This window comes from Pinus tabuliformis, chromosome 8 (genome assembly GCF_031772625.1).
Source record: "Pinus tabuliformis cultivar Carrire ecotype Pingquan chromosome 8, CPIR1, whole genome shotgun sequence".
NCBI classification, from domain to species: Eukaryota; Viridiplantae; Streptophyta; class Pinopsida; order Pinales; family Pinaceae; genus Pinus; species Pinus tabuliformis.
Genome location: NC_142294.1, coordinates 866,839,499 through 866,863,707, shown reverse-complemented (window position 1 = coordinate 866,863,707; position 24,209 = coordinate 866,839,499).

Here is a 24,209-nt window from a genome sequence, read left to right as displayed (position 1 = left end):
AAAAAAATGCATGGTTGTAATATTTTGGGAAACATAAGGCTCCCTAGCTTCATGCCACATCTTCTAGAGTTGATAGATATCAGTCCATTATCGCAATATTCCTTTACATTATTCTGATCAAAGGTGTCCCACCACTTGCACCTAAAAATAACACATTGGAATGAAGATAAATCCACTTGAATGATCTCTTGTATCTTTCAAGCATAGCCTAACGTCCCCTCAATTAGGTTTTGATCGTGGTGGCTAGCACGATTAGATTGGTCAAACTTGACTTCCACTCCACAGTCTTGTGTCATGCACACATCATTGACATTCTCCATGAAAAACTAATGTCCATACGCCCACATAGATGGGAACAAATGCACTTATAAAAAAATTTAAAAAATCACAATGCCATGTGTCTAATAATCTGAACACACACACACACATATATGTGTGTGTGTGTTACAATTCAAAGGTGCAATATGAAGTTAAAAATGTAAGAAAGAGATTATAATTGCCAAGTTGTTGCACCCAATCCCTATGTTTAGCACGTCCTCTTCAACACAGGAGTAATGACCAGATGCACTGCATTTCTCTCTGACTTTATCAGTAACCCCACTGTTAGGGAATGTCATTGGCATATTTTCTTTTAAATTATTAGGATAAGGCACACTTCTACCATTCAACCATTTAAATTATTTTTTGTCACTGTCCCATTTCCTCTTCTTATGTTCGTACAATGCAACCCATGGTTGTGTCACTCCATATTGTAAAGAAATAATTTGTTGATGGGTTCAATTTCTGAATTCACTGATGAAATCAAACCAACATATATGCATTAATACGAAGTTCAATTTGAATAGTTACTCTGTAGAAATTTTACAAATGATAAGCCACTTACTCTTTACCATGCGCCTATTTCCATTCGTTTTGAGAAGCTCCCCCTTCTCTTTTGTCTACATCCCTTTCGTCATCCCAAATCGCCACACCTGGTGTGTTGTCAATCTTCTTGATATAATCACTGGCATAGTATATAGACTCATACAATATATACCCCTATACCATCAACCCCTCGATTTTTTCCCTTTGTCGAACAATACCTTTCAATTTTTGCATGTACCTCTCCAAGAAGAACATCCAGTGACAAGAAACCACCCCAACTAATTCAACCTCATCTACTAGGTGAAATAGAAGATGAACCTGCAAGTCCATAAAACTCGTCGACATCGCCTTCTCAATTATATAAACAATCTCAGTTATCTCTTGATGCCACCGTAGAATTCTAGTCATATGAATCTCATTTGAATCATCTAATCCAATGTCCAAATGCAGATAATTTAGATATGGCAGGTTGTAGGTCTTGTGGAAATTCATGGTTCACACACCCACGTATGAGCAGAGGATAATGACATTACACAGTAAATAGTATATTATACAAAAATTATAAAATATCCCATTGCATAAAATAAAAATAAAATAAAATAATCATGTTTTCAACATAATTGCTCTTAGAAGGTTCAAATGGTCATGTAATTTCAACCCCGATAAACAGTCTTCCATAGTGAAGCAACATCGTAGTGAAGACCCATATAAAGAAGGCACCCTCACACTCATTATAACTTCCTTTCCCAAAGGGAGATATATTTATTTAAAATTTGTGGGACATCATGTTCTTTGAAAGACCAAGAGGGACCAACCTCTCCTCTAGTTTCTTGTCTTAGCCAATGTTTCTTTTCAGTTTTTGAAGAAATAATATCTCTCTTAATAGTCAATGTGTCACTTTGTTTCAATGATATGTGCCTCCATAAATAAGATGAAATATTTTGAAATATATGCATGGGATCCAGTAAGTGGGAAATCTTAAGATGCTCCCAATATGGGAGCTCATAAAAGACAGGTTTCCTTTTTACCCCAATGGGAAATTTCTCAACATAAGTGTCTAAAAATTATGGATCATCAAACATAGGCTCCCCATTTGAATCGAACATTTCTACAAACTCTTTCTCTTTCTCTCTCTCATATGCTCTAAGCCATTCAACTAGTGTCATTATTGTATGCCTTTGGGTTCTCTCTAGTTTACCATTGAAAGTGGTTGTTGCTCTTTTGTAAGGGTGTTTTTATAGGAGGAATACCCTAGAGCAGTGATACACTGGCTTTCGTAGGCGGTTGTACCACCTATCCTTCAGAGAAGATCCACAACATTTACATCCATGATACCCTTTTGTTACAAGACCTACAAAATTATTATATACATGGCAACATGTTAGCGACCATGGAGATCAGAACAATCGCAGCGAAATAGATTAATATGTGAAACAATATTATTACATACATAAAAAATAAAAATAAAAATAAAAATAAAAATAAAAATAAAAATGCAATTTTCCATAGCAAACTCCTAAGCCTAGATAATCATGTATGGTGTAAGCACATATGCCATACATTGTAAAACTCCTCTCTATTGCGATGTGTTTTGATACATCGTACACATGTATCCATTCCCATAATTCCTTCAATTCATCTACCATTGGTTATAAGTAGACATCCATATTCTTCACTTGTCTTCTACCAAGGACTGTGAGAGCCAACATAAGATGTTCTTTCTTCACGGACAACCACCAGGGGGTATTGTTATTGATCACTACTACAGGCCAAATAGAATAGTTGGTGTTTTGGAGGAAATATGGGTTGACGCCATCCATGGCTATGCTGAGTCATAAAATTCATACTTCATCCTTGAATTTTTCAGGCCATGTATCCTCTATATGATTCATGGTTATTGAATCTATTGGGATTCGCATAACTCTTGACTCACTTTTGTGTGAGGCATGCCATCCCTGCAACATAACTAATTCTTTGCAACAAAAGAGTCTTTGAATCCTTGGGATTATAGGCATGTGCCTCAATATATTATGAGGAGGACCATGTGATTTACCCATTTACTTTTTTAATTATGGTACCTATCATGCCCACATTTCAGACATATCCCTTTGTTTGCATATTCTCCTATATATAGAATACAATCATTCAGGCATGCATGATATTATATCTACTCAACACCCAACATTTTCAAAAATTGCTTTGCCTCTTCGCAACTACTCGGCAAGGCATTATCACTCAAAAAAACCTTATCTTTGAATAACCTGCAATTGGTGGGGAATATAATTGTACAATGTCAATATTTAACATTCATAAAATCAATCATTTTTAATTTTAATTATGTGATAAGATTTCTCAAAATATAAGGGACTTTATTGATCATGCAGGTGAATTACCTTAATATTGCCAAGAAACATGCATTTGACATGCCAAACTTTGCTTTCAAGTAGTATAACAACATCGTTGTCCCCAGCGAAGTAGAATTTGACCTATCGTCAGGTCCAAAGATAGGGGTCATGGAAGGATATTTCAGGCTTTCAAAAAAGGTATCAATGATATGAGCATCATCCCCTAGCTCATCATTCAGGAATGCATCTAACAACATTACCTCCATGGCAGTCATATCCCAAAAATAATCATTTATACCAACCTCTATTTTCTTGCCTCCATTACCAACTTGTGATGAAGAACTACTATTGTTGTAGCCATTCGTAATTCGTGAATTTGGACGTAGTGGGAATTGAATAGGTGGTTGATTCAACCATTCTTTGTATGCTTCCTCTCTGATTCTTTCTCTTAATGCAACCTTCTCTCAAGTTGATGTTGTAGTGGGGTGCATCGGAAGATGGTAGGTGGGTCGCTCATCATCACTAGAATCCTAATTTCAAAAAAAAATGAATGTCAATAGCACAATATCAATTATATTAGTAAGCATGTCAATGCAATTGGTTTGTTGAAATTAAATTATACCAAACAATTATTACCATTGTTGATCCAAGATTGTGGCTGGAAGATGCCATGTTCCAATTGGCAGGGTGAAGAGGTTGTCCATTTTCATCTACCAATTACTTGCGATATGCTTCTCTTGATAAGAGCTTCTGATGTTTTTGAAATGGAGGAATATTTTATGCATCTGAACTTGATTTTGAATTAGGATCTTGCAAATTTGGATACATTTTTATTCAAATTGACATGGATTTAAAAAAAAAAACAATTAGATAATTGAAATATAAATAAAATATGAACTTATTGAAGATGGAAAGGGAGAATTCCATGAAGTACTTTGATCAACATTATGGAACGAGTTGACATTTGAAGAATTGGCCATTTGATATTATTGATATTTTTCCCTGCATTTGAGAAAAATCAAAAATAAAATTTTATTTGCATATCTAAAATTAATTTCGAAAACCATATAACCACAATTTGAATTTCAATATAGTTTTCAAACCATTTTTCAATAATAAGGCGACTTTAAGCTGAAAATGTATACTATGAATGTTGGGTCTAAAATGCGATGCAAATTAGAGTTTCATTTACTACCAATCCAGGTAAGTAAATTTTGAGGATCATCCAATATATATGGACTTAGAGACAAACTAAACTAAGATAGGTGAAGAAATGCCAAAACTCCCTTACAGGAGGTCCTTCAATGGGATCTCCAACGCCTATTTAGTCATTTAATCAAAATGAAATCTAAATACATTGTGACAAGTGTAAGAAATATTAAAGCTCCCTTATAGGAGACTGTTCATTAATATTGCTAATCATCTTAATCAATAAACTATTTAAACTAATGAAATTAAAGCACTTAAACCTAATTCTGATTGATTGCATGAAATATTAAAGCTCTCTTACAAGACACTATTCTTTTATATCTCAAGCATATGAATCAGAAACTTAAACTAATGAAATCAAATTCATTGAAAGAAACATTAGTACTTTCTTACGAAAGGTCATTCATTAATATTTCAAACATATGAACCAATAATTTAATCTAATTAAACTCACAAACAAACATAAAATGAAAGTTTACCAAAACAAAATGAGCATGCAAGTGAGGCAATAGGGGCCCTCCATAGCTCCACAAGCACACCTAGAAAGAAGTCAAATGTAGAAGAAAATCCAATCCACTTTATTTATCATCAATTGCAAATTGCAATTACAAGCTCCAAGTTCTACATTCTAAGAGTTCCTAAACTCTACATTACAATGATTCTAAAATCTAAATTACAAATGAAGGACTAAGTTTCTAAATTCTAAAAATTAAGATTACAAATTAAGGAGATAACACTCCTATTTATACAACAAGATGAGATAACAAACTCATAATGATGGTCCACTATTCCCTCTTCAAATCCACATATCTCTCAACCAATGGTGACACATAACCATATCCTCCATGATCTTCTCCATGATCTCCATGATCTCCTCAAATTCGAATTTGAACATAGAGTGCCTCATAAGGGTGCCTTAGAAGCTTCATTTGTACCTACACATGTCAACAAACTCGTTCTAATTGTTAGGTATAAGTATATGGATATTATTTTCTAAAGTTTAACCAAAAATTCACTTTAAAATACTCAGAATTAATAATGTTTTGGAAAACACAATGGCAACCCATTTAATGATGAAAGTGACACTGATGTGGTGACATGGTGGTGGAATAGAGGTGAGAAAACGTGTGAATGGAGTGAAAGTGGATGTATTTTAAGGATAATTATTAGGCCCAACAATGAACTACTATAATTCATGTGGATGTGTCCTAAACGATAATTTGAGATTAATATGTCATTTTATGTGCAAATAAAATTTCAAATAATTTTTAAACTCTACCAGTGCGCTTATCATAACAAATTGCACCAATGCATTTAAATCATAACAGGAATGGGGCATTCAAATAATACTCACACTCGTTTCTAGCATTCCGAAAAATATAAAATATGTTATAATATTGGTGGTTTTGTACAAAAAGCACTGATACATTTAAATAAATCATCATTGGTACACACCTGCTTCCAAAATTTAGAAAATAAAAACGAATTCAATCATCTCGATGCTCTTATAACAATTACAGCACTGATGCATTTAAATACAAACTGCACTGTTTTGAGATTTTGAAAATTAATTTAAAAAAAAAAACAAAAATGTAGGTGCGTTGAAAAATTTTAGCACCTTGGCAATTTTGGTGTGTTTTTCTTATAAACGCACTAATGCTTTTTTACTATCAAATGCATCGATGTTCGGATAAAGTGAAAAAAAAATCGCAAAAAAACACAATTTTTTTTCCTTTTTTTTAAATTCAAAACAAGCGACAATTGATTTTTTGAAATCTAATTTCATAAAGTCTTTTAAATAGTAAAAAGTTATTCATTATTTCATTATTTTCCCCAAAATTTCAAGGGAGTGACTTGCAAGAGAGACATATCAGGAGCATTGTGCAGCAACAGAATACTCTGGAGAAGAACTATTCAAAAGATCAGAAGTTGAAAGGTATGGTGATTCACTCAAAACCCTGCATAGTAAAAATTTTAAATTTTATTGTTTATTTTATTAGTAAATTTTTTACAATTTTTGTTAAAGTTTAATTAAAATAGAGGTCATTTGCAAAAGATAAGTATTGGAAGCATTTTGGAACCATGGAAATATCAAAATTTGAAAGGTATGGTGATTCACTCAAAACCATGGAAAGCAAAAATTTTAAATTTTACTATTGATTTTACTGTTAAAAATTTATACATTTTTTGTTAGATTTATTCAAAATTCAAAAAAATAAAAATAAAAACCCTGTATATAAAAAATTTACTATTGATATCACTAGTAAAAAAAAAATTGATCTCTGTTCCTATTTAAATTTTATTAAAATTCAAAAAAAAAAAAAAAAAAAAATCTATACTTACCTTAAATCCTTACTTATTCTTACTTATGTGACTGCAAAATTTCAACTTAGGGTTTAACTCCCTCTACCACTTCAAAATTAGGGTTTCTCACTTTAGGCATTTTAGATTTAATTTGTTTGTGTACGTACTATATATAAGTCATTTGACATGTAAAGTTGGGGGATCACTTATTGAATTAGATGTAAATCTTGTCAACCTTGTCCATTATTTTAATAAATGGATATATGTTCCACGGTGTGCTCTATGTAACATAAGAGATCAGTGCTCCCTGTGTAATACAACGCACTCGTATATTATAATATTGTCGGTTTTTTCCAGTCTGTTCATCATTTCTCCTGGTATAATATAACGCACTGGCGTGCATCTGCCAAATAGCATTGTAAAGTTATTGTGGTGTGTTTATCATTACAAATTTCACCGTCATAATTTAAATTTATTTTTAAAAAATAATTTTAGCTGGCGGTGTCAAACAATTAAAGCCTATTGTGTTTAACAGAATAAAGACACCGGTGTGTTTATTTAAATAAACAAACCGGTTACTAGAGCTCTTTTTTCGCTAAAAAATATTTGATTTATGTATAAAATATATTTAATGGTTTTTGTATTGAATGGTATAAGTTGTATATTGATAAAAAAAAATATCTAAGGTGTCAAGTAACAAAAATATTGATTGACACAATGATAGCACATCGAAAAAAGCAGAGAAGACAAGTTCCTTGTAAACACTTTACAAAATTAATATGTTTGAACAATAGGTAAGTTTAACTAATATGTATTGATTAGTGTGTGTCACGCAGAGCCACAAAATGAAGAAGCTCAGTATTATTATTTCTAATCTAGGTGCAAAAGAGTGTAAAAGACTGATAAAAAAATTGCAGAAGGATGAATCAAGTGAATGAAAATATATTATTCAATATGAGTTTTTTTTTTCATAAATAATATACTTAAGTATATTAGATAACATGTTTCAAACAATCTATTAATTAATATATGTTTAGTATTCTATCAGGTGCAACAATGAAGGAAAAGATCAATGGCATTATAAGAAAAGAAAAAATATAGAACATGTAAATGATGATGAATAGGTCCTTAGGTCATCTGAAATGGTGCTAGAGGTTAATGGGGGGGGGGGGGGGGATTTTTTACAAAAATGTGAGGGATCTAATGGAACGAACGTATAGACGTACTTTCCACTTGCAATACAAAAATCAATCCAATGATTCTAAGAACTAAACTATATCTAAACGACAGGAAGCAGTTCCATAGCAATGGTCAATGAGGCATGTCAAAATTGAAATAGGAAAAACATACAACAACAACAAAAGAATCATTCAAAAAGTAATATTCCTAGTTAAAATGATTTTCTAGAATTATATGTATATATTAATACAAATCATTCATTTATTAATATCAATTTTGTTATAATTATTTTTCATATATCAATATAAAAATATTTTATTATTTTTTTCAAGAAAATTATAAAAATCTCAAATGATCAATGAGCTTATATGTGAAACATGCCAGTATGAATGTCCAAAAAAGTGTATAAGAAGATGGTCAAAGACATGGGCATAATTGCATCACAGGAGGAGTCATCTCAACAACAACATGCTTCAAATGTATGTAATCATGACTAACTTTGTACATTAAAAAAAAAACCAAAACAAAAAAACAAACAAACAAAAACAAAAACAAAAATAAAAACAAAAACAAAAAAACATTAAATATTAATTTTCATGTAATTTTTTTGCAGAAAAGAAAACAAAATGGAACTCATTCAGCACATAAAATAGGATGATAAGAAAGAAAAGATTTGATATCAAAGTTTGTGAGTTATTGTTAATATTTCCTTATAACAACTCAAGATTTTATTTTTGTATATTTTAAATTGTTTTACAACGACCATCCTTGAATGTCTTCAAATAGGTGTTAACATACAAAGAAAATTCATCAGAAGAATTGATTGACATAGTGTTAAATATGGGTTGTGAGTATAGGTTGGCATATCAAAAATTAATTACAGAATTTGTAAGTATCTATGTTGTTTTACTTCTCTGAATTTATAATTAATAGAACAAAAAAATCCTATGTATTGAATCTATGATTTATAATGGGGTTTAAAACATGTGGGAAACAAAGTATGGAACTATGCCAGCAGAATGTTGCAACAAGGCATGAGATTTGGTTTTGAAACCATGTGCACAGTTTATGAGTCACTTCTTGTTATGGTACATCATTATTCGATTTCCATTGATGTATATTATTTATTTCAATTTTCATTATTCTCAACAATGTAGATACACTCATTACACTTTATTTTTATATTTGCAGATGGAACAAGATCAAGAAGACGAAAATAATCAATGCAATTAAAAAAACATTCCTCCAAATAACCCAAGTCATGGAAGTAGCTCGAACACTGACAACATATCCAGTAAAGAATGATGATCTATTTGGATATCAATGCAATCTGTTGTATTTTTGAAATAATTTTCTGTGAAAACCAGACATTTTGTTTAATGTAATGGACATAGTGTCCCAATTGAAAGACAAGGGGTTACCAATATCAATCTCATTATGTATAACAAAGATCCTCTTATTGATATATAATAAAAAAACATGTTAATATATTCTATTTTGTTATCCATTGTTGTTGTGAAATGTTACACCACTGATTAAATATATGGATGAATAAATATTATAATGAAGAGATGCAAAATCTGATAATATAACAAATTAATATAAAGATTATATACAAATGCACTAATCAAATTTTAATCTATATGAATACTTTTATAAGATATATGTCAATTTTTCAATTAATAAATGATTTTAAAAATTACAATAATTGCACTGTCACAGGTCGATGTTCCCAAAAAAGAGAAAATCTTATACAAAAAATTGGTGCATCTATAACATAAAAGCACATCGGTGTTTTATGTTATATAAAAGCATCGTGACAGAATCTTTTTTGCATGGTTGGTGCATTTTCGGAAAACAAAAGAACTAAGCTGTTTAGTTCTTCAAGCATTGGTATTGTGTGCAATTAATGCCCTAATGCATTGTAATTGTTAATGCACCAGTGATTTCATAGAACTAACACCCCAGTCCTACAAAATATTATTTCCAGTCCTGGTATATTATAAAATTAACAGCATCAAACCTTTTATATCCCTATTGCACCAATGCGTTTATACAAACAGTATGCATCGGCATTGTGATTTTAAACAAAAGCATCGTGATTGCTATTATGTTTTGCATGCCTCAGTGTCGTTCCTTAAAATAACACCTCGAGGCATCTTTTGGTATATAATCACTAGGGCAGTACACATTTTAGGCACCAGTGTTCTTTTCATTCAACGCCTCGACTCTTTTAGTTACGTATGCAACCTGGTGCTTTTATATATGTAGAGCATCGGTGCTACTTTTTCCATGAAGCGCACCGCAAAAAAAAAAAAAACATTCGCCAAAACCTTCGCCTATCCAGATTTTCAGTTGTGATGAAGTTTCGTAATAATCTTCGCTAAAACATGCGCTATCACAAACAGATGTTTTAGCAGATTATTTTTTTCCAAATTTATAACACTAAAAACTTTAATTATAACCTCTGCTAGAAGGTATTTTCTTGTAGTGATAGAAAAAATTTCATGATGACTCATTTGAATCAAAAGAAACCTAGGTTGGTATGCTCTTATACCAAATAGAAAATCTCCTAATAAAGTGTAGCAATGGAGTTGTGGTTGATGTCTATTCTATGGGAGTTAAGAAAGAAGATGAAAATATTCTCAAGGAATCAAAATGCACCTTGGAAAATCATTGTATGGTTTTCCAAGAAATCCCTAAAGGTATACTTCCATCAAGAGATCATGATCATCAAATTAAATTAAAACCTAGAAGTACTCCTCCTAATAAAAGGCCTTATAGAAATCCTCAGTAACAAAAAGGGAAAATTGAAAATTTTACAAGACATGCTAGATTTAGGTATTATTCAACATAGTAGGAGTTCATTTTTAACCCCAATAGTAATGGTGAGAAAAAAATATAAGTCTTGGAGAATGTGTCCTAATTATGGATTTCTAAATGAATTCAACATTAAGGATAATTTCCATATACCAAATATTTATGAGCTATTAGATGAGCTTCATGGAGTCGCTTATTTTACAAAGCTTGATATTATATTAGGATACCACTAGATTGCATTAAGAAAAGAAGAAATTCCCAAAACAACTTTTAGAACACATGAACGGCACTATGATTTCTTGGTTATGCCTTTTGGGTTGATTAATGCTCCTACTTTTCAAAGCCTTATGAACAGAATTAGTCAGCCCCATCATAGAAAATTTGTGTTGGTTTTCTTTAATGATATTCTTATCTACATAAACACATGAGAAGAGTGCATTAAAAATGTGGATAAAGTTCTACAAAACCTTGAGAACAATCAATTCTATGTTAAAAATCAAAATGTTCTTTTGAGAAACAAGTAGCTTAATTGGGTCATATTGTTTCAAAGAAAGGAGTCAAGGTAGACCCTTAAAAGATCCAAGTTATTAAAAAATGGCCTAATATGCATAAGAACATAAAGAGTGTTGGAAGATTTTTGGTATTGACGAGATATTATTAGAAATTTGTGAAAAATTATGCACACATTGCAAGCCCACTCACACCACTCATGAAGAAAATCTCATTTGTATGGAATAATGAAGCTACTTTGTCATTTTTTCTCTTAAAGGATGCCATGTCTTCTACACCAACATTAGAAACACCTAATTTTGGTAAAATATTCAGAGTATAATGTTATCACCCAGAAAATGATCACCTAGCCATTTCTTACTAGGTGGATCGAAATGCACCATGTAGGATTAATTTTAGCATGGTAAACTCACTTTAACCATAGCAAATAATTTAGTAAACCATTTTTCTTAAATTATTTCTCATTAAAATTCAAAAACCGCATGAGAATAATTCAATAAATCATTATTTATTTAATTTTATTTAGGAATAATTATTAAATCATTATTTGATATTTTTTTATTTTTTTTATAAGTAAGAGAAGAACCTTCTATTAATCTAGCCAAAATTACATAATTTACAAGACAATGTACCTGTACTGAGAGAGTGTCCCAGTCAGCAAGGCCGGTAGAAACCCAAAATAAGCCCACAGAAGCCCTGGAACCCAAGGCCCGAGGCCCACAAAAATCCTACAAGTAACCCACCGAGGGTCCACAAAGGGACCCACAATGGACCATGTTACAACCAACAAATGGACCTGACGACAACTATAGGTGGAGTTCACTAAACAAATTCAAGTCCAGATATATTGATCAATAAGCATAAAACAATCCCTGTCTTTGATTACTCACCACCGATCCAACGACCTTCATGGATATTGGGTAGACAAGAAGCACGGGGGTTAACCGTCTAATGAGGGTGGTTTTCTCTCACCTCTCGCCACAACAGGTCCTACGATGAGTTGAATCGAAGGAAAATTACGAAAAACCAGATACCATTCTTATCTCGCCCGATATACCATGTGTGGTTTTGCATCCGAAGTTTCACGGAAAAAAACTAGAGCGTTCTGTCGCCAAGCGATGACTGACATACCATTCTCGCAGACATTTATGAGCCTTCTGCCTGGATTCTTTGTCAAACACCCGCTGTGCCAAATGCACACAGGCACCCAGATCTGTGGAGCTGCCCGATTTGTTACCTTAATCATTCAACCAAAGGTGATCAGAGTTTTGGAGAGCAGCCAAAACCAACAAATGTAGACGATTTAGGTGACCCATCCTCCCGCCTGTCTCCTGAATCCCTACTATCAGTTCTATTCATCCATAGTTCCATATCTTTGGTTGCCATATAGAAACAATCCTCTCGCAGTTTTCTAGTAGGTAACGACTCCCAAGCATGTCGAGAATCCTTGTCCCTATTGGTCACTCCTTCATTGGCTAACCGATCCGCTGACATATTTTCTTTCCTTTTCACATAAACAAATCTTATCGTTTTAAGGGTTTGCAAGTGAGATTGGATATGGTAAAATACCTGTAGTAGCTTCCAATGCTTCGACACTTTATCTGGTGAAGTTCCATTGTGAATTTTCTTGGCTACTCTAATGATCAATTCTGAATCTGCTTCAATGATAGCATTCTATACATTTGTTTCCACCAGGATCTCCAAGCATTGCTATAATGCCAAGAGTTCGGCCATGTTATTGGTACCCTTCCCCAAGTGGCCATGGAAGATGTATGTTATTTGCCCCTGATGATCTCTTATGGCTCCCCCAAAGCCAGCTACCCCTGGATTTCCCTTAGAAGCTCCATCAATGTTTACCTTGAAGAAACCCTATGGATGGGACTTCCAAATACTGGCCCCTATATTTATTGTGCTCACTCCCTTTATTATTCCTTGAGGCCTGATGGATTGGAGTCCCAAATTAAGTATAATATTCTCCTCTTGAGGCAGAGGAGGCTCCTTAGGAAGTGACCTCAATAGGATTCTTACTGTGTCTTTAAGCTGATTTAGAATTTGATCGATTATGTGTTGGGGCTCACTAGCTTTATTTCTGAAGATCCACCTATTGCACTCTTTCCAAACATTCCAAATGACAAAGCCTGGTACCAACATCCAAGCTTTGTTCATGATCTCATTCCTTGAGAAGTTTTTCCTCCAATTTTTCAAAGTGTTGGATATGCTGAGACTGTCCCTGTCGGTCTATCTGAAGATTGAGGCCACCTAGTTCCACACCTTAGCAGGAAAAGGGCAGAGGTGGAGAAGGTGTTCAATCATTTCCTCATGTGAGCCACAGAGGTGACATTTGGAAGGGCCAATGAAGCCTTTCTTTAGGAGGTTTTCCCAAGTTAGGATCTTTCTTTGATGAACTAGCCATATGAATAACTTTATTTTCATCCAGTGCGGAGTTTGCCAAAGCTCCTTCTAGACTTTATCAGTGTTCACAAAGTTAAATCCTGTGACTGCCTGTTTTTCCTCTTTGAGGTTAAAGTTACCTTCATTATTCTTCCCCCATCTTAATTGGTCAGGTGAGGAGGAAACCAGAATCCGTCTATGCTCTAAGTCCCGGGTTAGAGCATCTGCCTTGGCCTTCAAAGGACTCTCATCATTGTAACTTAGATCCTTCCATTTCCTCCATTTTTCATTATTCCTTCCCTGGTCCCAGAAATATTTTACCAATAATAGACCTTTGCTATCTATGTCTCTCTTGAGGGCTGCTAGGTCATTCCTGTATAGGATAGGTTCCTGTTGCCAGCTATCCTCCCAAAATCGAGCATGATTCCCTGCTCGGATTTCCCAGAAACAGTGTTACTGAACAATGCTTTTATTTTCCCAAGCAAGGTTCCAAATGTGTGAGCCCTTGATTTGTCCTGTCATTCAAATATGATTCTTCACCTGCCAATGCTTTGCATACTTTTGTTTCCAAAGCTTGGCCCAGGGGGCATGTGGCTCCTTGATCCATCTCCACCAAAGCTTAGCTCCCAAAACTTTGCTGAGAGTCTCCGGATCGTGCAACCCTAAGCCACCATGGCTTTTTGGCTTGCAGAGCTTGTCCCAGGTGATCAAAGCCCACTTATTTTTCTCTTCCCCTCTACCCCACAGAAATTCCCTTTGTATGCTTCTTATCTGCTGCTTAATTCCTTGAGGAGAAGGGAGAGTTGCAAACATGAAAATGGGAATGGCCTGCAAGACTGCCTGTGTGAGCACAAGGTGCCTTGCTAAATTTAAGGATCTGCAAGTCCATTTTCTGATCTTGTCCTGAAGTTTATTTCAAATTGGTTCCCATGTTTTCTTTCTTAGATGTTTGTCAGTGAGAGGAGTGCCAAGATATTTAGAAGGTAACTGTTCCCTTTGAAAACCAAGAATCCCAGTAATGTTTCTCTGTATAGCAATATTAGTATTAAAGAAAAACAAATTGGATTTGATGAGGCTTACCTCTGTACCTACAACCATAGCAAATTCGTTTAGGATATTTTTTATTGCACTTTCTTCCCTAACTATGGGTATGCCTTGCAACATGGTATCATCCACAAATTGTTGATGAGTGTTAGCCTCTCCATCCGGGGTGAGCTTTATGCCCTGAATTCGACCTTCAACATTTGTCATTTTGATTACCCTTCCTATCCCTTCCATCATGAGGACGAAGAGGAAGGGTGAGATCAGATCACCTTGTCTGAGTCCTCTGGAAGGTGTGAAGGTACTTGAAGGAGCTCCATTAAGCATAATGGAAAAATTGATCGTGGTAACAAGTGCCATAACCCATCTTATCCAGTTTTGGGTAAAACCATAGGCTTTTAGAATAGCTCTAATATAAGGCCAACTGAGTTTGTCATAGGCTTTCACAAGGTCCAACCGAATGATCATACTTGCTTGATTGTTGCATTTGAGAGAATGTACCACCTCATGTGCTTGGATGATGTTGTTGAGAATTTGTCTTCCTTCCACATAAGCTGTTTGCTCTTCCGAGATGAGGGAAGGTAGCAGGGGCTTGAGTCTATTGGCTATCACTTTGGAGATGATTTTATACACCACATTACATAAGGCTATGGGTCGAAATCCATCTAGAGTCATAGCATTTTCCTTTTTGGGGATTAAAGCTATGAAGGAAGCATTCAGTGCTTTCAAAACCTTTTTGGATTTTCTTGAGTCTTCCACAACCTCGAGGATGTCCTGTTTGACTGTTTCCCAGCAGCTTTAAAGAAGTCTACATTGAATCCATCCGGGCCTGGTACTTTTCCACTTTGCATTTCCTTAATTACCTCAATGACCTCCTCTACCGATACTGGCTTGTTAAGATTGTGGTTGTCCTCTCTGGTGACCAACTTAGGAATATACTAGGTGAACTGATCAATGAACCTAGATCTATCCTCCATTGGCTCCTTTGCAATATTGAAGAAGTGTTTTACTAGATCAATTCCATGTCCTTGTGAGATACAAGCTCAATACCCTCAGAATATTTAATCTTTGTGATTCTATTGTGTGCCCTGTGGGCCATAGTGGATTTGTGGAAGAACTTTGTATTTCTTTCTCCCTCTTTGATCCATTGAATCCTAGATTTCTATCTCCAAAATATTTCCTCTTGTAAGCATCACTCCTCCCATTCTTCCTGCAAAGAGTTAGTTAGTTTTTTCCTCTCTTCATTGAAGCCTTCTGTGATATTGATCTGATTGATTTCCTGGAGTTTTTGCTCAGTTTCTATTCTGGCCTTGAGGATATCTCCAAATTCCTTTTTGTTCCAAGCTTTAAGTTTAGATTTTATATGTTTCAGTCTTTGTTGGAGCATGAACATTTTAGTACCCTGAATATTCAACTCCTCTTTCCACCATTTATCAATGTTACTAGTGAATTTGGGGTGTGAGAGCCAGGCATTTTCGAATCTGAAGGGCCTGTGTCTCAGAGTACCCATAAAGGTAGCTTCTAGATGAAATGGCCAGTGATCCGAGCCTCCAAAGGGTAGAATGGAAGCAGTGATGGCTGATCCTGTGAGGAGGATATCCTCAGAAACAATAAATCTATCAAGTTTGGAAGCCACTTGAGAAGCCCCTCCCCTTTTATTGTTCCAAGTGAAGGTTCCATTTATTGTTTCAGTGTCCACTAGTCCCATGTTCATTATGAAATCCTAGAAGGCTTCAAAGTCTCCACCTAGCTGTCTAATGCCTCCTTTATTTTCTAAAAGAGATCTTATCATATTGAAATCACCTGCAACTATCCAGGGCATCTTGGGATGTCTTGCTCTTAGACCTTCCTGGGAGGTAAGAAGCTTGAGTTTATCTGCTTTCTTTTGAGGTCCATAAACATTTGTTATCAGGTATGTCTCCTTATCATCTACAGGATTACACACCAAAGATAGATAGTTCCTGGATGGTTCAGCGTCCAGGATTCCAATTTTCTGTGGATCCCATAGCGTAAGAATTCCACCTGCCGAGTTATTTTCCTTAACCTATAAATACTCATACTGGATTAACCATTTGTTATGAATTTCTCTTATTTTATCCATTGAACATTTGGTCTCCTGAATGAAGACCATGTCTGGTTTTTCTTCTTTTATTCTGTTGCTTAGATTCCTTTGTTTCCTTCTACTACCTATACCTCTAATATTCCAGGTTGTGAGCTTCATTAAGAAAGGTTAGTAAAGGAATAGCTGGTAAGATCTTTCATCTTACCTGAGTTAATCAGTAATTTTCCACATTCAGGTCCTCTCTTGGTGGGGTAATGATCTCGAGGTAAGCAATGCCCTCCTGTCTGTCCTTCTTAGAAAGTAGGTAAGCCTCTCTCCTGTCTGTTCACAAATCGTCTCTTTGAAAGAAGGAGTTCCGGTAAGCAAGTCGGATGTCTCCTAGCCAGCCTGCCCTGTCTCTTATCAAATCGGCTGTTGAAAGATCGGCTGCTCGAGTGAAAGTAGGAATGCCGGTTCTTGGTAGGATTCTATAATGCCTCCTTCTGCTTTTTAGACATTTAGCAGTTCATTCTATCTTTTCCTTCCTCTTTTCCTTCCTGAGTTCTTTGGAGATTATGCCTGTGAGTTCTCCATCATTTTGATCCCACTTAAATCCTGGCTTTCGTGGTTTCTTTTGACACCAGTTCCCTTCAATTTTTCCCTCCATAGAAAGAGTTGTTGAACTCGATCATAATCTTCTTTTGTCAAGGATTCCACTCCTTTGTTCTTTCCTTGTTTCAAAAATATTTCTAGATCTAGATTTTCCCTATCTAGAATCTCTTGCAGTTCATGGTCCTCCGTTCTGGCCTCAATTGGAACCATCTCATGGTCCTTGCTGATCTCCATGCAGCTTGGTAGATCCTCCTTATTCTGGTTGTTTATTGTGATGTCCTCCATTTCAGCTTCCTTATCTTGCTCCTTAAATACATTCTCCCTGTCCTAGACTGTCTCTCCTCTACTTCCTCTAGTATTTTGAAGTTATTGTGTCTTGTGTATTTGTCTTCACTGATATTCGTGTGTGGTCGTTTACCTCCTTTCCCTTTTCCCCCAACCTTGGTGAAACCCTCATGATCTCTATCCAAAGAGGTTTTCCCATTGCCTTCCATATTTTTTGTTGGGCAGTCTCTGAATAGATGGTCGTGTTCATGACATTTGCGGCACCTGAATGGTATGTGCTCATAGTCCACCGTTTGCACCCATTCTTCATCATATACCTCTAAAATTATTGCTTCCGGAAGGGCTCCAGATAGATCCATTTCCACACATATTCGGGCAAAGGAAGTGTACTTACCTTTAAGGGTTGCCTCTGAGATCTTTAAAAAATGCCCCAGCTTGTTGCCTATTTTTTTTAGAGATTCTGGTTGCCAATAAGCCAAAGGTAATGAGTATAGCCTAATCCAAACCGGTATGGATGTAAATGTTTCACATTCCGGGACAAATTTCATCATCCATGGTCGTATGTAGAGTCCTGCCACGACATAGAAATAAGGCCCCCCTTCAAACACTTTGTCTTTGTCCTCTAGGCTCGCGAACACCACTGTGAAGAAGTCCTTAGAACCCAGATGTAAGTGTATTTCTCCCTTTGGCTTCCAATGGCTCCTAATCCAGATATGTAATGCCCTCTCCGTTGGCCATAATCCCGTGAACTTGCAAATGATCGCATGTTCTTTCATATGGTCCCTATGCGCTTGAATCACTAGATCACTCAATATGACCCGAGGAATGATGCTCGAATTAGGTTTATAGACTACCATAGTTCTCGCGGATGTCATTTTCCTGCTGCAGAATCCCTTCTCCTTTTTTTCTTGTTTCCTGGTGATTCCCTTCCCGATCCTGGAATTTGTTTCCTCCAACTGTCTCCTTGCCTCTTGCTTCTGAAATCTTTTCCGACTATTTCTTGAAATTCTTTCCTCCCACTTCCTTGCCTTCCTCTATGACTGCCTAACTGTAGGAGGGAGCGGCGCTCTCCCCTACGCGTCCCGTCATGGAACCCTAATGCAAAACCCTAGCACCAACTACAATCCTCACTCAAGTTGCAGCGTTCCCGCCCTCAAAAGGTGAGCTGGCTTGGCCCAAGCAAGTCACTCCTCGCAACTAGTCAACGCCCTCGCTCAGGTTTGAACACAAGACCTCACTATCTTTACAAGTCCGACTTTACCAACCAACCACCGCCGCCGACCTTAAATCATTATTTCTTAATTATTTCTTAATTACTTTTGAATTAATCACCTTGGAATAATTAAATAAATCACTTGCGGTGTTGCCATGAGTTCCCCGCTCTCCACTGTTTTTGTCAATCTTTTCATAGAAGATTTTGAATCCAAAGCCTTGGCTTTCACTCCATTCAAGCCTAAGCTTTGGAAGAGGTTTGTTGATGATACCTTCATCAACTGGCCTCATGGTCGTGAAAAGTTGGATTTATTCCTCCAGCATCTAAATAATCTTTCAAGCTCCATTAAGTTCACCATGGAAACTAAAATTAATGGCAACCTTCCCTTCCTTGATGTTCTCATCTCCAAGAGAAATGATGGCTCTTTCTCTCACCAAGTCTTTTGGAAGAAAACCCACACAAAGCAATACCTTCATGCTAACTCCCATCATTTTTGGCTCAAAAGGTTGGTGTTCTCAACACTTTGGCCACTCGTGCTCTTAGGGTCTCTGATAAAGATCACTTGGAAGAGGAGAAGACCCATCTCCTTGAAGTTTTTAAGAATAATGGTTATAGTTGGTCCCAAGGTCTCAGGGCTTTCTTGAAGGCTAGCAAAGGTCCTAAATTAAGAAAAGATCAAAGAGAGTTGGTTACCAATGTTCAACTTCCCTTTGTCCAAGGTACCACTGACAAGATTGCTCGGATTTTAAGGAAGCATGGGATCTCTTCCACTTTTAGACCCCTTAACACTATTCGTAGCTCCCTCAGATCTGTCAAAGACCTTGTGGATCCAAAAGACATGAAGGGTGTTTATTTAATCCCATGTTCCTATGGGAACCCCTACATTGGTGAAAAATGTCGCTCTATAAATCAAAGGATTCGTGAACATGCGGTTGATATCAGACATTGTAGGACACGCTCCTCAGCCTTGGTAGAACATGCTGACAAAACTAAACACCATGTTTGTTTTGAATATTCTCGTGTCATTGCAAGGATAGACCACTTCCATCACCAAAAGTTTAGGGAGGCTATCGAAATTGAAAAAAGATCTATCACGTTGAATAGGGACGATGGGTGGAAGATTAGTAGTTGTTGGATCTCATCTCTTTTTTCCCTAAGTTAATGCCCTTCCCCGTCTCTTTTCTTTCTTAATTTTTTTTTAAGTGTCCTTAATTATTATTAATTTATTCATATTATTAATAATATTCCTATTTATTTAGTTATTATTATTTTTTTATGTATTTTTTAATTATTATTATTATCTCAAAATATTAATATTAATCAATATAATAATATTAAATAACTGAGATCACATCTAAACTTTAATAACATATTAGGACTTCATTTATTAATTTCAAATTACTTTATTTATTTATTTATTTTGCAATTAGTATTATTATATCAAAAATTAAGGTAATAGTCAAAGTAATATATATATATATATATATATATATATATATATATATAGATATATATTGAAATTATAACAAATTAGTAATTACATTTAAGAATTTCTTTTTATATTAGTTTTCTAAATTCTTTTTTGATTAGTTTATTAACTATTTAACGTTCATTTTAATTGATTTATTATTATTTTAACGTTCATTTTTCCTAACCATTTTGCATCCCTACAATATATAATTGTTGATTGGATCAGTACTTTCTTCCAAGTCCTGATGATGAACCCACTTAGTGGTTCGAAACGCGTCGGCAGCAAAAATTGAGATGTGATTTTCCAGAAGTATTCTATCTTAACATTATGAATCATAGAAGTTTGCATTCTGAAAAAAATCACCATTCATTTATTATTCCTTATTTATTACATATTTTCCTTACGAGATAATTATGAAACCGTTGTTTAATAATTATTTCCTTCTTAATTTTCACAAAGTGTTTAATAAATCATTTTTATTTGTTAATTACTTCAACTATTTTCTAAATAAATATATTTGATTATTTTGAATATCTTTTCCCTCTCAAAAAATATAATAAAGTATTCTTAACGGCTAGATTTTTATTTAGTCAATAATATTTTATTATTTTCTAATTCCTAATTTGGCTCAATACTTTGTTATAAATAGAAGGTTTTCTATCCATTCTTCACCATGACCATTTTCATTGTCGCCACTATCATCTCATTACATTTGAGCTCCCACTTGAGTTATAGCTATCTTTTTGTTTTCTACCCATTACAAGTTGAGAGAGAAACATGCAGTTGAAGCACAAGGACATGAGAGCGACCCATCCCACGGAGGGGGAATTACAAACCCATGTTGTTATTTCTCCTCACCAGGTGTTTTAATAAAAAAAATATTATTTGATTAAGTCCCCCATTGGGCTATTGCACTTTAATTTCTTCTTGTTATATGTTTTGGTTTGCAATATCTGTTGTGATATAGGGTTTTTCTTTGTTTTTTATTGCAGTTATGAAGCATAGATAGCCATATTTTGTTGTTAGGTTCAATAGTCACCAGTGACTTAAGTGAAGCATTTTTGGTACACACATTAAGAATTTTCGCACTAACATAGAATGTGATGCATCAAGACAAGGAATTGTAGTAGTGTTGATGTAAGAAAGGAGATCATTGGCATTTGAAATCAAATAGTTCAAGGGAAAAGATTTGGTGAAATCAACATATGAAAAATAAATGGAAGATATTCTACATGCAATAAAAAATAGGTGTTAGTATCTCATTGGGAAACATTTTAAACTCAATACAAACTATGATATCCTAAAATACTTTTTGAAGCGAAAATTGTCATTAGAAGAGCAACAAAAATGGGTATCAAAAATGCAAGGGTTTGATCTTGAAATCATCTACAAGCATTGGAAGTACAATGTGGTAGTGGATGCTCTTTATATAATCTAATAAGCCTAAATTTTATATCATATTACATATTCTATTTTGGTGTTGGAAGAAGCTCTCCATGAATGGGAAAACAATAACGATATTATACAAAAAAATTCAATATATAAAAGGAAGGAATCAACTCCATGAAACATTGGGAGTAAAAAGGAGATATGCTTTGGTACATGTTTGGAATATTTTTATGCCCTTAATCAAGTTTGAAGTAAAAAATATTAAGGGAGTCCCATGACTCTTCGATGGTAGGAAAAGCAAGCTTCCATAAAACATAAAATGATAAAAAAAAAAATTGGGTGAGGAATGAAGAAATATATTCAAAATTTTGTAAAAGAATGCCAAGTTTGCTAAAGAAATAAAGGAGAGACAATAAAGCCTCCAAGGCTACTTCAGCTATTACACATACCTAATCAAATATGGCAAGAGCTGTCAATGGACTTCATTACAAGGCTACAAAAATATTAGGTTAGAGATTCCATTTTTGTGGTAATTGATAGGCTCACAAAATATGCATATTTTTGTGTTATTCATAGTCATAAACAGCTATCTAAGTGGAAGAAATTTTCATGAAGAAAATTCACATACTTATGGTCTTCCCAAGGTAATAGTAAGTGACAGAGATCCAAAAATCACAGGAAATTTTTGGTCAAGATTATGGAAGATGAGTGGAGCAACATTATCAATGAGTTTAGCATATCATCCACAAACATTTAATGGTCAAATAAAAATAGTTAACATGTGTTTAGAGGGTTATCTATGATGTTATTCTTTAAATAAGAAATCTCAATAGATGAAATGGCTTCCTATGGTAGGTGGTATAATACTACCTATTATACATATACTAAAATGACCCCATTTGAGGTTGTTTATGGATATCCAACTCCTAATATCTCATATTTTTTGCAAGATAAGTATAAAGTGTAAGAAATAGAGTCACATATGGAGAAGACTAAAGAAACTTTGACAATTCTTAAGGAAAACCTTCTAATAGCGCAAAATTGGATGAAGTAACGAGTGGATCAACATCAAAGTAAAATACAATTTGTTGAGGATGATTGAGTATTTCTAAGACTACAATGTTATAATCAATCTACACTCAAGTAAAAGAAGAATCAGGAATTAGCTTCAAGATTTTATGGACCCTACAATATTATTCATAGGATTGGACAAGTGGTGTATGAGTTAGATTTTTTTCTTCTCACATTCATAAGATTTTTCATGTACCTTGCCTAAAAAAGGTTGTGGTACAAACTATTCCAAAGCAAACAAAACTTCCAGAAATAGATGAAGAAGGGAAGTTGACTTTTTAACTATAAGAAGTTATGGATCAGCTTTGTTTATCCCTTCATAATAGAATCATTATGGAGTGAATGTAACACACAAAGAGGAATATATTAAAGAGCATAATAATATAGTGAAAACCCAACTTCTATTAATAGATTCATAATATTGTAGAACACAAACTAGCTAGAATGGTGGTAGTTGTCTCTAAAATAGAGAGAGATGGTAGTTATGCACATTCACAAAATATATTTCAATAGGTTGAAATAATGGCATTTTAACATAAATAAAGAACCATAGAGGTCAAAAACCCTAACCCTAGAAGATGAAACACCAAAAGGTTTTTGGGCCATGAGGTGGTTAGTTCATACATAAACTTTCCACATGTGCAAATTTTGCATACAATATTTGTTTATGGCACAAGATAGCTCATTGGAGATAACTATCCAAAGACTACAAATTTTCCCAAATTTCTAAAAACCATCGTTTAGGGCATCAAAACAACCCTGGAATTTTGGGACCCAAAATCATAGAAAATTTGACAAGAAGATAGAGAATCGTTGAGACATTGGAAGTGCAGGGTGGCCACCAATATCCACCTAGATCTTCAAGGTACTGCTGAAAAAATAAGACTAACACCCAAGAAGTAATCATTATTAGATCAACATGTCACATCTAGGAATTGAACCTAAGTGGAAGAATAATATAATTTCTCCCAACCACTTGAGTTAAACCCAATTAATGGTCAGTCTAAGATACATTATCAAATGTTTTGGCCAAGTAAATATCTACGAAAATTGTTATCTTATTTTTTAGTTAAATTTAGTTCATTCCTTATTGGGTTGTCCCTACCACACTCTAAATTTTCCTATTGAACAAAAATTCAAACTCCTCCTCCTAAACCATACTTTATGGAATCAACTTTAAATGATTTCCTAGTATCGTTGTTATAATATGTTATGTAAGGTTACAAAGAGAGATAGGTTTAAAAATCATAAAAGATTTTAGTTTTTTTTGGATAAGATAAATAAAGGTAGACTTAATGCTCCTAATAACAAGAGGTTCAAGATTCTTCAACCAATCTTAGAATTTCATCCTCCAATGACTCATTAAAATCCAAACATAACTTGATAATCCAATCATATGTCCCCAGGCTCTTCGGTTTCTTGAAAGAGTGTAAAACACCCTTCAATTCTTCTTTTGTGATTTTA